Here is a 15,992-nt window from a genome sequence, read left to right on the forward strand (position 1 = left end):
CTGGGCAAAAATCCTTTTACCCCTCTGAGAGAGGCGCATCCCATCTGGTGCCAGCAGGCCCAGTGTTGCTTAGACCTTCCCATGATCAACAAACCCAAAGTTCTGCTGGTTGCACCAGTCCCGAAGCCACGTATTAATGTGAAGAGCCTGCTTGTCAACATCGATCCCCCCTATCAGAAGGACAGAGGCAAACACAACCTGTGCCCCTGAACCTTTAAGTAGTCATCCCAAAGCCCTGAGTCCCTTTAGATCACTCTTGGACTTCTCCTTGCTACTTCGTCATTACCAGCCTGAAAGACCAGTATCAGGTAGTAGTCGGTGGGCCGTACCAGGCGAGTGACTTTCCTAGCAATGTCTCTCACCCAAGCCCCAGGGAGGCAACAGACTTCCCTGTGGGTTGGGTCCCTGTCATGGTTTAACCCGGCCGGCAGCTAAACACCACGCAGCCGTTCGCTCATCCTCCCCCCTCCCTCTCTGGGACGGGGGAGAGAAATGGAAAGTGAAGCCCGTGAGTTGAGATAAAGACAGTTTAATAAGACAGGAAAATAATAATAATAATAATAATAATAATACAATGATGATAATAGTACTACTACTAATAATATGTACAAACAAGTGAAGCACAATGCAATTGCTCACCACCCGCTGACCGATGCCCAGCTTAACCCCGAGCAGTCCGGCCCCCTCCCCCCGGCTAGCCACCCCTATATATTGTTTAGCATGACGTCAGATGGGATGGAATACCCCTTTGACTAGTTTGGGTCACCTGTCCTGGGTCTGTCCCCTCCCAGCTCTTCCTGCACCCCCAGCCTGCCTGTTGGCAGGACAGAGCAAAAGGCTGAGGTGTCCTTGGCTTGGTATAAGCACTGCTCTGCAACAATTAAAACATCGGGGTGTTATCAGCACTCTTCTCATCCTAAGCCAAAACACAGCATTCCACCAGCTACTAGGAAGAAAATTAATTCTGTTCTAACTGAAACCAGGACATCTATCCACCCCTTATTCCATACCATTTATGTCATGCTCAGGTTACACTCTTTTCCATACATTCTAATTAGTCACCTATAGTAGTCATGGTAGTGATAACATACAGTATTATATAGTAATTAACATGGTACAATTCAGTTCATGGGCTATTCTCACCCAGTATTAAATCTCCTTGAGGTACACACCGGACCTCTCCGTTCTTTTGCATCACCCACCAAGTGTATCCAGGTCCCTGAGCGAAAACAATTCCACGAATGGGTTTGCCTTTTCCTGAGGCAGGAGTAGCCCAGACTGTTTTACCCAGCATATTTCTTACATGCACTACAGGAACTTTATCCCCATCTACAGTACGTAACAGGTTTGATTGGGCAGGTCCAGCTCGGTTGGCAGATCCCCTAGTATTGACTAACCAGGTGGCTTTGCCAAATGCGTATCCCAATGCTTGAATATCCCAGCGCCCATTGCTTTCAGTGTAGTCTTTAACAGTCCATTGTATCGTTCAACTTTCCCGGAGGCTGGTGCATGATAGGGGATGTGATACACCCACTCAATACCATGCTCTTTGGCCCAAGTGTCTATAAGGTTGTTTCGGAAATGAGTTCCATTGTCTGACTCTATTCTTTCTGGGGTACCATGTCGCCATAGGACTTGCTTTTCAAGGCCCAGGATAGTGTTCCGGGCGGTGGCATGAGGCACAGGATATGTTTCCAGCCATCCGGTGGTTGCTTCCACCATTGTAAGTACATGGCGCTTGCCATTGCGAGTTTGAGGGAGTGTGATGTAATCAATCTGCCAGGCCTCTCCATATTTATATTTCAGCCATCGTCCTCCATACCAAAGAGGCTTTGACCGTTTGGCTTGCTTGATTGCATCACATCTTTCACAGTCATGAATAACCTGTGCTATAGCGTCCATGGTCAGGTCCACCCCTCGATCACGAGCCCATCTGTATGTTGCATCTCTACCTTGATGGCCTGAGGTGTCATGGGCCCATCGGGCTATAAATAATTCACCTTTATGCTGCCAATCCAGGTCCACCTGAGCTACTTCAATCTTAGCAGCCTGATCCACCTGCTGGTTGTTTTGATGTTCTTCAGTAGCCCGATTCTTGGGCACATGAGCATCTACGTGACGTACTTTCACAGCCAGGTTCTCTACCCGAGCAGCAATATCTTGCCACAATGCAGCAGCCCAGATGGGTTTGCCCCTGCGCTGCCAGTTGTTTTGCTTCCATTGCTGTAACCATCCCCACAGGGCATTTGCTACCATCCATGAATCGGTGTAGAGATAGAGAACTGGCCATTTTTCTCGTTCAGCAATGTCTAAAGCCAGCTGAATGGCCTTCACTTCTGCAAACTGACTCGATTCACCTTCTCCCTCAGCAGCTTCTGCAACTCGCTGTGTAGGATTCCATACAGCAGCCTTCCATCTCCGATGCTTCCCCACAATACGACAGGACCCATCAGTGAACACGGCATATTTCTTCTCCTTCTCTGGTAACTGCTTGTACAGTGGGGCTTCTTCAGCACGACCCACCTCCTCCTCTGATGATATCCCAAAGTATTTGCCTTCTCGCCAGTCCAAAATCACTTCCAATATTCCTGGGCGACTGGGGTTTCCTATTCGAGCCCGCTGAGTAATCAGTGCAACCCACTTCCTCCATGTAGCATCAGTTGCATGATGCGTAGAAGAGACCCTTCCCTTGAACATCCAGCCTAGTACCGGCAATCGGGGTGCTAGGAGGAGCTGCGCTTCAGTACCGACCACCTCCGAAGCAGATCGAACTCCTCCATATGCTGCCAATATCTCCTTTTCAGTTGGAGTATAGCGGGCCTCAGATCCTCTGTATCCCCGACTCCAAAACCCCAGGGGCCGACCTCGAGTTTCCCCAGGTTCTTTCTGCCAGAGGCTCCAGGTGGGGCCGTTCTCCCCGGCTGCAGTGTAGAGCACATTCTTTACATCTGGTCCTGTTTGAACTGGCCCAAGGGCTACTGCATGGACTATTTACTGCTTGATTTGTTCAAAGGCTTGTCGTTGTTCAGGGCCCCATTCAAACTCATTCTTCTTACGAGTTACTTGGTAGAGCGGGTTTACAATCAGACTGTAATTTGGGATGTGCATTCTCCAAAACCCCACAACACCTAGGAAGGTCTGTGTTTCTTTTTTGTTAGTTGGTGGAGACATAGCTGTTATTTTGTTGATCACATCCATTGGGATTTGACGACGTCCATCTTGCCATTTTATTCCTAAAAACTGGATCTCTCGTGCAGGTCCTTTGACTTTATTTTGTTTTATGGCAAAACCGGCTTTCAGAAGGATTTGGACTATTTTCTTCCCTTTCTCGAAAACTTCCTCTGCTGTGTCACCCCACACAATAATGTCATCGATGTACTGCAGGTGTTCAGGAGCTTCCCCCTGCTCCAGCGCAGACTGGATCAGCCCATGGCAAATGGTAGGGCTGTGTTTCCACCCCTGGGGCAGCCGATTCCAAGTATATTGGACTCCCCTCCAAGTGAAAGCAAACTGTGGCCTGCACTCTGCTGCTAGAGGGATGGAGAAAAATGCATTAGCGATATCAATTGTGGCGTACCACTTGGCTGCCTTTGATTCAAGTTCGTACTGAAGTTCCAGCATGTCCGGCACTGCAGCACTCAGTGGTGGTGTCACTTCGTTCAGGCCACGATAGTCCACTGTTAGTCTCCACTCCCATTAGACTTTCACACTGGCCATATGGGACTATTGAAAGGTGAATGAGTCTTGCTGATCACTCCTTGGCTCTCCAATTGACGAATTAGCTTATGGATGGGAATCAGGGAGTCCCGGTTAGTGCGATATTGCCGCCGGTGCACAGTTGTGGTAGCGATTGGCACTTGCTGTTCTTCGACCCTCAGCAACCCCACAACAGAGGGGTCCTCTGAGAGACCAGGCAAGGTAGATAATTGTTTAATGCCCTCTGTCTCTAAGGCAGCTATACCAAAAGCCCACCGGAACCCTTTTGGGTCCTTGCAATATCCTCTTCTAAGATAGTCTATGCCAAGGATACATGGAGCATCCGGGCCAGTCACAATGCGGTGCTTTTCCCACTCATTCCCAGTCAGACTCACTTCAGACTCCAATACAGTCAACTGCTGAGATCCCCCTGTCACTCCACAAATATAGATGGGCTCTGGTCCTTTATAGCTCGATGGCATTATAGTGCATTGTGCACCGGTGTCTACTAAAGCCTTATACTTCTGAGCGTCTGACGTGCCAGGCCATCGAATCCACACAGTCCAATAAACTCGATTATCCCTTTTCTCCCCCTGGCTGGAGGCAGGCCCCCCCTAATCCTGGTCAGAATCTTCTTCGTTTGTGTGTTTGAAGGACTGTCTGCTGGAAGTTGGAGCAGCAAACTTCAGAGAATCCCTTTTTCTCGATTGTTTTCTTTTGCAACTCACGTACCCGTGCCTCTAGGGTCGCGGTAGATTTTCCATCCCATTTTCTCATGTCCTCTCCATGGTCTCGTAAGTAAAACCACAGTGTGGCACGGGGTGAGTACCCACCATATCGTCTTCCTTGTGTGGATGAACGACTACCCCTGATAGCTGAGACACTGCTCTGTACAGGTACGGAGGAGAATAATCTCTCTTCAAGTTGGTGAACCTTTTCAGAAAGTTTCTCCACAGTGTTCTCTTTTGGTCGGTGGACACTGGTTGGTTCAGGTGGGGATGAAGATAGATTCTCTTTAAGTTGGTGGAACTCTTCAGAAAGTTTCTCCACAGCTGAGACGCAGGCCTGTAAGGAAGAGGAGAGACTTTCTTCGTACTGCCGGAGTTGTTTAGCCACTTCATCCACTGTGGGTTCCTCATCCTCTTTCCAGGCCATTATTGCCAATGAGCTGGCATATGATGATGGTGCACTCCGTACAAACTTCCGCCACATGGGTCGTGTACACCTGACTTCATCTGGATCTTTGGATGTTTGTCTGAGGTCTGGATCCTCATAAATCACTTCTCGTATGGCTAATTCCCTCAGGTACTGGATTCCCTTCTCCATAGTGGTCCACTTGCCTGGTAGACATACAAGTTCTTCCTTGAAGGGATACCTTTCCTTCTTAGCTGAGAGGAGACGCCTCCAGAGGCTGTGAGATTGTGCTCCATCTGCAATTGCTTTGTCAATGCCTGCGTCTCTAGCAAGGGATCCCAGTCGCTTGGCTTCCCTGCCGTCTAATTCCACACAATTGTCTCCAGAGTCCCAGCACCGGAGCAGCCAGGTGACAAGCTGCTCACCTATACAGCGACCAAAATCTTTTCGCACATCTCCTAACTCACGCTCGTTTAGGCTTCGGGTAGTTACTGTTGATTTTTCGGCATCCTCATCTTCCTCCTCCTGAACCCTTGATGGCCCAGCGTCGTTGTCGTCTCCGTCGTCTCTATACCTAGATTTGGCAGAAGACTTTCTGCGTTCTAAACGACCTGAATCTCTATACCATTTTTTCACCTTCTCTACAGGGGCAGCTTGCACTGCTACTGCTCGTTTCTCTGACCCAGCCACAGGAGCTGGAGCGGCTGCAGGAGCTGGAGCAGCTGCAGGAACCGGAGCTGGAGCAGCTGCAGGAGCTGGAACTGGTGCGGCTGCAGGAGCTTTAACTGGAGCAGCTGCAGGAACCGGAGCTGGAGCGGCTGCAGGAGCTGGAACTGGAGTGGCTGCAGGAACTGGAGCTGGAGCGGCTTCAGGAACTGGAGCTGGAGCGGCTTCAGGAACCGGAGCTGGAGCGGCTGCAGGAGCTGGAACTGGAGCAGCTGCAGGAGCTAGGACTGGAGCAGCTGCAGGAACCGGAGCTGGAGCGGCTGCAGGAACCGGAGCTGGAGCGGCTGCAGGAGCTTGGACTGGAGCAGCTGCAGGAGCTGGAACTGGAGCGGCTGCAGGAGCTGGGACTGGAGCGGCTGCAGGAGCTGGGACTGGAGCGGCTGCAGGAGCTGGGACTGGAGCATCTGCAGGAACTGGAACTGGAGCGGCTGCAGGAGCTGGGACTGGAGCGGCTGCCGGAGCTGGGACTGGAGCAGCTGCAGGAGCTGGGACTGGAGCGGCTGCAGGAGCTGGGACTGGAGCGGCTGCCGGAGCTGGAACTGGAGCGGCTGCAGGAGCTTGGACTGGAGCAGCTGCAGGAGCTGGAACTGGAGCGGCTGCAGGAGCTGGGACTGGAGCGGCTGCCGGAGCTGGGACTGGAGCGGCTGCAGGAGCTGGGACTGGAGCGGCTGCAGGAACTGTGACTGGAGCGGCTGCAGGAGCTGGGACTGGAGCGGCTTCAGGAGCTGGGACTGGAGTGGCTTCAGGAACTGGAACTGGAGTGGCTGCAGGAGCTGGGATTGGAGCATCTGCAGAAGCTGGGACTGGAGCGGCTGCAGAGTCCACCGTAGGGGTCACAGTGGCCTTTGGATCTGTCACGGGACTTGGAGTGGCCGCAGGGTCTGTCACTAAGTTGATAGCAGTATCCATGGCAGCTCGATAGGCATGAGCCAGGCCCCAGCATGTTACAATGATTTGTGTTACGTTGGAACTTCCCGAATCACGACACCTTTTTTTCAAGCATTCTACCAGTTTTTGAGGATTTTGCAGTTGTTCAGGGGTGAATTTCCAAAACACTGGGGGTGCCAACTGCTCTAGATGCCTGCCCATATCCTCCCATACTCCCTGCCACCCACAACTATACTGCCTCCGGGCAGATCTCCGGATGAGCTTCCTAAGTAGTTGTTTAACTTTAAGCAGAACCTGAAGCGCATTCAGGAGGCAGAACAACAAGACTATGCTGGTCTGAGTATCCCAAGGATATTCAATATCTTGGAGAGCTATTGTAATAAACTCGGAGGATAAGAGGGTGGTGAAGGAGAAAGGGAGAATGATCAAGTAAGAAAAATTATCTTCCCCTTTCCCCTCCACAGACTGACTCCCTAATGAAAAAAGGCAACAGATATAATTGCTAATAGTTTCCAAAATACAATTTCCAAAGTAAAGAATCGAAGATGTTACTGAGTACAAATACCAGGTTAGAGTCATGGCCAGATATTTCATCATCTCATAAGCCACTGATACAACACACAGTACCATAATGATCTGAAACCAGGGCCCGGAGAGGATAAACAACATGACAGAGAGCACATAAGGAAAATAACGTGCTATAATACTCAATTTGGAAAACAGGCGCAGCACAGTTGAGATTAAAGCAATCAGCATTATGACAAGTGACTATTAAGCAGGTCTAATACTTATACCAATTTTAGTTTAACACACTCTGGTCAGATCTGCCGTTATCTCAACCTTTCGAGCCCCACGTTGGGCGCCAAATAGACTGTCGTGGTTTAACCCGGCCGGCAGCTAAACACCACGCAGCCGTTCGCTCACCCTCCCCCCTCCCTCTCTGGGACGGGGGAGAGAAATGGAAAGTGAAGCCCGTGAGTTGAGATAAAGACAGTTTAATAAGACAGTAAAATAATAATAATAATAATAATAATAATAATACAATGATGATAATAGTACTACTACTAATAATATGTACAAACAAGTGATGCACAATGCAATTGCTCACCACCCGCTGACCGATGCCCAGCTTAACCCCGAGCAGTCCGGCCCCCTCCCCCGGCTAGCCACCCCTATATATTGTTTAGCATGACGTCAAATGGGATGGAATACCCCTTTGGCTAGTTTGGGTCACCTGTCCTGGGTCTGTCCCCTCCCAGCTCTTGCTGCACCCCCAGCCTGTCCGTTGGCAGGACAGAGCAAAAGGCTGAGGTGTCCTTGGCTTGGTATAAGCACTGCTCTGCAACAATTAAAACATCGGGGTGTTATCAGCACTCTTCTCATCCTAAGCCAAAACACAGCATTCCACCAGCTACTAGGAAGAAAATTAATTCTGTTCTAACTGAAACCAGGACAGTCCCGTCGGCATATTGGGCCCTCTGTCCCTTTCAAAAGGGAGTCCCCCATGACAGTAACAGAATCACAGAATCACAGAATTTCTAGGTTGATGATACCTCAAGATCATCGAGTCCATCCTCTGACCTAACACCAACAAGTCCTCCACTAAACTATATCACTAAGCTCTACATCTAAACATCTTTTAAAGACCTCCAGGGATGGTGACTCTACCACTTCCCTGGGCAGCCCATTCCAATGCCTCACAACCCTCTCAGTAAAGAAGTTCTTCCTAACATCCAACCTAAAACACCCCTGGCGCAACTTTAGCCCATTCCCCCTCGTCCTGTCACTAGGCACATGGGAGAATAGACCAACCCCCACCTCGCTACAGCCTCCCTTAATGTACTTCTAAAGAGTGATAAGGTTGCCCCTGAGCCTCCTTTTCTCCAGGCTGAACAAGCCCAGCTCCCTCAGCCGCTCCTCGTAAGACTTGTTCTCCAGGCCCCTCACCAGCTTCGTCGCCCTTCTCTGGACTCGCTCGAGCACCTCCATGTCCTTCTTGTAGCGAGGGGCCCAAAACTGAACACAGTACTCGAGGTGCGGCCTCACCAGAGCCCAGTACAGGGGGACAATCACTTCCCTAGCCCTGCTGGCCACACTGCTTCTTATACAAGCCAGGATGCTATTGGCCTTCTTGGCCACCTGAGCACACTGCTGTCTCATCTTCAGCTGACTATCAACCAATACTCCCAGGTCCTTCTCCGCCAGGCAGCTTTCCAACCATTCCTCTCCCAGCCTGTAGCTCTGCTTGGGATTGTTGCGCCCCAGGTGCAGGACCCGGCACTTGGTCTTGTTAAACTTCATGCAGTTGACCTCAGCCCATCCAGCCTATCCAGATCCTCCTGCAGAGCCTTCCTGGCCTCGAGCAGATCGACACAGGCACCTAACTTGGTGTCATCTGCAAACTTACTGAGGGTGCACTCAATGCCCTCATCCAGATCATCGATACAGATATTAAAGAGGACTGGCCCCAGTACCAAGACCTGGAGGACTAGTGACTGGAACCCTTCTTTCTTTCTTTCTCGCTAGAAGATATAGCAATGCGGGGAGTAGGTTGCTTTGCCTTAGGTACCCTCTCCAACTGGGATGGGCGTTTGTCTACATCGTTGTTTTGACTGTCATGTTCTAGAGCTTCATACCTATTATATAAGGGTAGATGGGAAGGTGAGGTGGGCAGGGACAGAGCTCGCCTACCACCCCAGAAACCTGCCTCCATTCCCCCCCTTGGCCTAGGTCCCCTCCTACTGCCTGGTGGGATGGGGGAACTTTTGTCTTCTGTGTAGCAGGAGACACTTGTGCTGTGGCAGGCTCGTGAGTCTGTCTCAGAGAGAGTAGAGTACGCTTCCACCAATTTCCCTCTCTGACTTCCTGATGCTCCTGATCCTGATCACCTCTTCCCAAAGCTGGTGGATACCATGGCTGGGCTCTTCACGAGCAGGTTACAAGCACTGTTGGGAAAAACTGCTGCAAAAGAGTGGTGAGGGTGCCCTCCCTGCTTGCCCTGCCTGTGGGAACTGCTGCGCCACGCCCTGAGTCACGTGCCACACCTTGCTTGCCCATCCTGTTTGCCATGCTCCTGGTTGCTCACGCTCCCTAGAGGCTGCTTTTGAACGTCAGGGGAGGGGGCAATGCTGGCACCGCCTACAACTCGTCAGCCTCCCTCGTGAGGGCTGACAGGTTCTGGTGGCTCCCTCATCTGCCTCGAGTGGCTTCGATGCCGGAAAAAAAGCCCTCTATCCCCCGCTCCACTGCAGAATGCGTCTGCCCCGGAGCCGATTGCCTTGGTGAGTGGTGTTTCAACAGGAGACGGTCCTAGATGGGTGTCAGCACGATGGATCCGTGTGGTCTTTATGCCACAGCACATCTCATAGCTCATGCTGGTATAGGTTTCAGGTAGTTATTATTTTTTTTGACATCTTCATCTTCATCCTCTTGTTCCTCTGATGGTCTGGCCTCATCTTCTCCATACCTAGTCTTAGCAGGAGTTTCTCTGCGTTCTAAACAATCTGACTCTCTAAACCATTTTTTCATCTTGGTTACGGGTGCAACTGACACTGGTACAGTTTGTTTCCCTGGCTCTACGCAGTGGACCGTTGTAGGGCTTAGAATGGTCACTCGGCCTGTCTCATGGGCTGAAGTGGCTGCAGGGTCTGTCACTGGGGTTATATTGGCATCGAATGCAGCTTGGTAAGCATAGGCCAAGGCCCAGCATGTTGCAGTGATTTGCGTATCTCTGGTATTGCCAGGATGATGACACACCTTTTTCAAGCATTCTACCAGTTTTTTAGGATTTTGGTTCAGGAGTGAATTTCCAAAGCACTGGAGGTGCCCACTGCTCTAGATGCCTGCCCATATCCTCCCACTCTCCCTGCCACTCATAACTATCCTGCCTCAGGACAGATCTCTGGATGGCACTCTTAAGTATTTGTTTAACCTTAAACAAAACCTGAAGTGCATTCAGGAGACATAACAATAAGGACATGCTAGTCTGAACATCCCAAGGATATATGAAGTTTTGGAAAGCTACCTTAACTCACCTGGAGGAGAAGAAAGGGGTAGAGGAGAAAGGGAGAGCGAACAAGTGGGTGTATCACATCCCCTATCATGCATCAGCCTCCAGGAAAATCGAGTGATACCATGGACTACACTGAAAGCAATGGGTGCTGGGACATTCAAAAATTGGGATACGCATTTGGCAAAAGCCACCTGGTTAGTCAACACATTAGGGAATCTGCCAACTGAGCTGGACCTGCCCAATCAAATCTGTTACGTACTGTAGAAAGAGACAAAGTCCCTGTAGTGTATGTAAGAAACATGCTGGGGAAGACAATCTGGGCTACTCCTGCCTCAGGAAAAGGCAAACCAATTTGTGGGATTGCTTTTGCACAGAGACCAGGATGCACTTGGGGGGTAATGCAAAAGAATGGGAAGGTCCGATGTGTACTTCAGGGGGATTTAATATTGGGTGAGAATAGCCCATGAGTTGAATTGTTTTATGTTTATTATCTAATACCGTATGTTCCAAACTATTTGGAACATTGGAAGTCGATTGCCCATGGCCAGTGTTCCCTCTCCTCCAAGCACAAAGGACTAGAAATAAGATAAGAGCCACAGAAAGGGAGGAAAGTGGAACACGAGGCTGGACTGATGATTTAGGAGGTCTTTACCCTTTGAGGGAGGTACCCCTTGGGGGGAACAAGGGGGGAATAGGGTTTGTAGCGGTTCCTTTGAACACGTCAGATGTAAGAAATTTTAAGAAGGAAATGGGAAGCCTTTTAGATGACCCTTTAGGAGTTGCCGAAAAAATTAGACCAGTTCTTAGGTCTGAACATGTATACCTGGGAAGAAATGCAGTCCATATTAGGAATCCTCTTCACAAAGGAGAAAAAAGGAATGATCAGGCAAGCAGGAATGAGACTGTGGGAAAGACAAAATCAGGGAGGTCCTCCAGGGGATGTGAAATGGCCAAATACCAACCCTAACTGGGATCATCAGGCTGCTCAGGGGAGGCAAAATATGAGGGATCTTAGAACCATAATGATACAAGGGATAAAGGAATCGGTTCCAAGGGGACAAAATATAAATAAAGCTTTTAACGAGTGTCAGTGTAGAGACGAATCTCCAACTGAATGGTTAGACAGGCTGAGAAAAAGCCTTAAGATGTACTCGGGTATAGATCCTGATTCCCCTGCAGGAGGGGCACTGTTGAGAACCCAGTTTATAGCAAAATCCTGGGAAGACATCCGAAAGAAATTGGAGAAACTTGATGATTGGCATGAAAAAGGATTAGAAGAATTATTGAGGGAAGCGCAGAAGGTCTATGTGAGGAGAGATGGGGAAAAACAGAAGGCAAAAGCAAAGATTTTTGTGGCAGCGATAAGGGAAAGTCAAAAACCAAGTGGACAGGAAAGCAGGGAAGGATCAGGGAAAAAACAGGGTGAAAGAGAACCCATGGATAAATGCAAAGGACAACAAGATAGAATCCCTATATGTTACTATTGTGACAAAAAGGGGCATCATCAGAGGAACTGTAGAAAAAAAAAACAGGATGAAGAAATGTTTAAGGAAGACTAGGGATGCCAGGGGCTATATCTTTTGGGGACCCAAACATCAAATGAGCCTTTGATAAAATTATTAATAGGTCCACAGAAGGAAGAGGTTTATTTTTTGGTAGATACTGGGGCAGAGAAATCAACTATTAGAAAATTACCAAAAGGGGTTAAGGAAGGAAAGAGGAATACCACGGTTATAGGAGCGGAAGGGGAGCTCTTTAAGGTTCCTATATTGGAAAATATAGAAATAGAATCAGAAAAGAAACTGCGTCTCAATGACCTATTGCTGGTGCCTGAAGCTGAGCACAATCTATTAGGAAGGGACTTAATAGTAAGATTAGGGTTGGAAATCAAGAGCCAGGGGGGAGAATTAAAAATTCAGCGATATACCCTAACCCAAGAAGATGAGGGAGAAATAGACTCACAGGTATGGTATCAAGAGGGAGATTCAGGTTATTAAATTAGATATGGAACCCTTGGTAGTAGAAATAGTGGATCTGCAACAGCCAATAAGGATTAGGCAATATCCAATCCCATTGGAGGGGAGAAGAGGACTCAAAACAGTTATAGACAGGTTGCTCCAAAAGGGGATGCTGGACCATGTATGTCCCCACATAGTATCCCCATTTTGCCAGTAAAAATGGCTGATGGATCATATAGGTTGGTTCAGGATCTTAGGGCTGTGAATCAGCGAACCATAACCAAATTCCCAGTGGTGGCAAACCCATATACTTTATTAAACCACCTAACACCTCAGCATAAATGGTATAGTGTAATAGATTTGAAGTACAGATTCAAATCTATCTGGAATAGATTTGCCTGCCCATTAAGTGAAGGGTCGCGGAATTACTTCGCCTTTGAATGGGAAGACCCTGAAACAGGAAGGCGACAACAGCTTAGATGGACTGTACTTCCTCAGGGATTTACTGAATCCCCAAATTTATTTGGCCAAACCTTAGAAAAATTATTACAACTTTTTGAGGAAAAGGGGGAAGTGAAATTGTTGCCATATGTGGAAGACATATTAATAGCGGGGGAGACTGAAAAAGAGACACGGAGAACCACTATTGAATTACCTAATTTCTTAGGGAAAAAAGGGTTGAAGGTCTCAAAAATTAAATTACAATTCATGGAAAAGGAAGTAAGGTACTTAGGACATTTCCTTGTCTTAGCCAAAGAAAGAAAAAATTGGATCCTGACAGGGTATCTGGGATTTTAGCCCTATCATCACCAAAAATGAAGAAGGAAGTGAGGCAACTGCTTGGCCTCTTGGGATATTGTAGACCCTGGATTGAAGGGTTTAGTGAAAAGGCAAAATTTTTATATGAAAAATTGACTGGAGAAAAAAAATTAAGTGGAACGAGGAAGATGAGGAAAAGTTGAGGTTGATCAAGAAAACATTAATAGAAGCTCCAGTGCTGAGCCTCCCAGATTTAGAAAGACCCTTTTATTTATTTGTAAATGTTTCTAAGCAAAGCACATATGGAGTACTAACTCAAGAATGGGCAGGAATCAAACCTGTGGGATATGGTTCCAAACTATTAGACCCTGTGAGTAGGCGGTGGCCAGTGTGCTTACAGGCAATTGTGGCTACTGCCTTACTGATTGAGGGAGCTAGAAAAGTCACTTTTAGGGCATCTCTGAAGGTATATGCGCCTCTCTCAGAGAGGGGTAAGGATTTTGGCTCAGGAGTTGGCAGGCCTGATAGATAGGGCTTTAAACTAGAGTTGAAGGGGGAAGGGAATAAAACCAGGCATGACGGTGATGAGCTAAGGGAAGGTGCCCTAGAATGAGAGGAACTGTGTGCCAGAGAGGTCCTTCAATCGGCTCCACAAGGTGCTGCGTGTAGGGAGGTGCATTTGAAGTGCTTCTACACAAACACACACAGTATGAGGAATAAAATGGACGAGCTAGAAGTCTTGGCCCAGTCCCACAGCTATGACATCATAGGCATAAGCGAAGCCTGGAGGGATGAGTCCTGTGGCCGGTATGTTGCAATAGATGGTTACAGGCTCTTCAGGAGGGACAGGTAGGGTAGGCGAGGTGGCGGGGTGGCGATGTATGTGAAGCATGGGCTGGACTGTGTGGAACTTCAAGTTGGGGATGGCAAAGTTGAGAGCCTCTGAGTAAGGATTAAGGGACGAACAAATAAAGGGGATGTCATTGTGGGAGTCTATCACAGACCACCTGGCCAGGATGACAATGCCGATGAATTATTTTTTGCAGAACTAAGAGATGCCTCGAGATCAACTCCCCTTGTCCTTATGGGGGACTTCAACTTTCCAGATGTCAACTGGGATCACCACACGGCCAACACAAGCAAATCCAGGAGGTTCACAAAGCACCTAGATGATAACTTCTTGGTGCAGGTGCTAAGGGAGCCAACTAGGAAAGGTGCCCTCCTTGATCTGTTGCTGGAAAACAGAGAGGGTCTTGTGGGGGACGTGGCAATTGGCGGCTGTCTCGGTCATAGTGACCATGAAGTGGTTGAGTTTAGAATTTATGGCGACAGAAGGATAACTGCCACCAAAGCTTCTAACAGGAACCCCTAACAGAACTACAACATAACTGCGTGGAAGTGATTGAATTGCAAACCAAAATCCGACCCGATCTTGAGGAGACAGAATTAGAAACAGGGGAAAAATTTTTTATTGATGGATCATCCAAAGTAATAGATGGAAAAAGAAGATCAGGGTATGCCATCGTAAATGGGGATATGGTCCTAATAGAATCGGGACCACTCAGCGCTGCCTGGTCCGCTCAAGCATGTGAACCTTATGCATTATTACGAGCCCTAGAACTATTGAAAGGAAAAAGAGGCACTATTTATACAGACTCTAAATATGCCTATGGAATAGTCCACACATTTGGGAAAATTTGGGAAGAAAGGCACCCAGGGAAAAGGGCTGATTCACCAAACTTTAGTTACTCAAATATTGCAGGCATTGAGAGGACCTAGGGAGATTGCTGTGGTACATGTCAGAGGACATCAAAAGGGAACTGGCTTCCACATAAGAGGGAATAACCTAGCGGATAGAGAATCTAGGGAAGCAGCTCTTAGGAAGCATGATGTAGTCCTAACCCTACAAGAAACGGATAACGGAAAAGGAACACAAGAGAAAAAGTATACAGAAGCAGAAATAAAAATCATAAAGACCATAGGAGCAGAACTGAAAGAAGGAAAATGGATTCTGCCTGATGGAAGAGAAATACTGCCAAAGGAACAAACTAGGCGTGTACTTTTATGGTTACACCTACAAACCCATTGGGGAACAAAAGCATTGAGTGATGAATTTCTAAAATGTTATGGGTGTGTAGGAATATATGAGATAGCCAAACAAACCGTCCAAGGATGCTTAATGTGTCAAAAGGTAAATAAGAAGGCGATTAGGCAAGCACCTGCTGGAGGAAGAAGGATTGCATATATATCTGAGAGAATACAGGTGGACTTTACTGAACTACCAAAGAAACAGCTATAAGAACGTCAGAAAAGGGGTGGACGCATGCATCGCGAGTAAAGGGACCCGTAACAGGAACCTGGAAGGTTGAGTCTACTCCTGGACTGAAGTCTACTCCTGACTTCCATCTGAAAGTTAAGCTTAAAAGAACTTGAAGTATATCGGGGCATAGCGACCCTTTGGATGATAATTGTATGTATGTTATACCCAAAACATCTTGAATTAAACTGGTCCCGAAAATTTAAAATAATAGGTGAGAAAATTTACCTTTGGTAAAAATTGTAAAGGTAAAAATTGGTTATCTGCTTTGAATCGAGCCCCCGATAACTTGTGGAAAAGCTGGGTTCGGCCAAACTCAGCAAACCGTTTAAAGAAGCTCACATAGAAAGTCACTGCAAATAGGTGCACTGGAGCTGGAAAGAAGCTCAAGCTGAGAGAAGCGGACCCGCACACAACTGCCCCTCACTGGTAAGCAGTTGCGCATTATGGGGAATCATACGTCCTTAGAAACAAAGACTGCCCTGGTAACCTAACAGCTCAT

The sequence above is a fragment of the Aythya fuligula genome, chromosome W (genome assembly GCF_009819795.1).
Source record: "Aythya fuligula isolate bAytFul2 chromosome W, bAytFul2.pri, whole genome shotgun sequence".
Classification (NCBI taxonomy): domain Eukaryota; kingdom Metazoa; phylum Chordata; class Aves; order Anseriformes; family Anatidae; genus Aythya; species Aythya fuligula.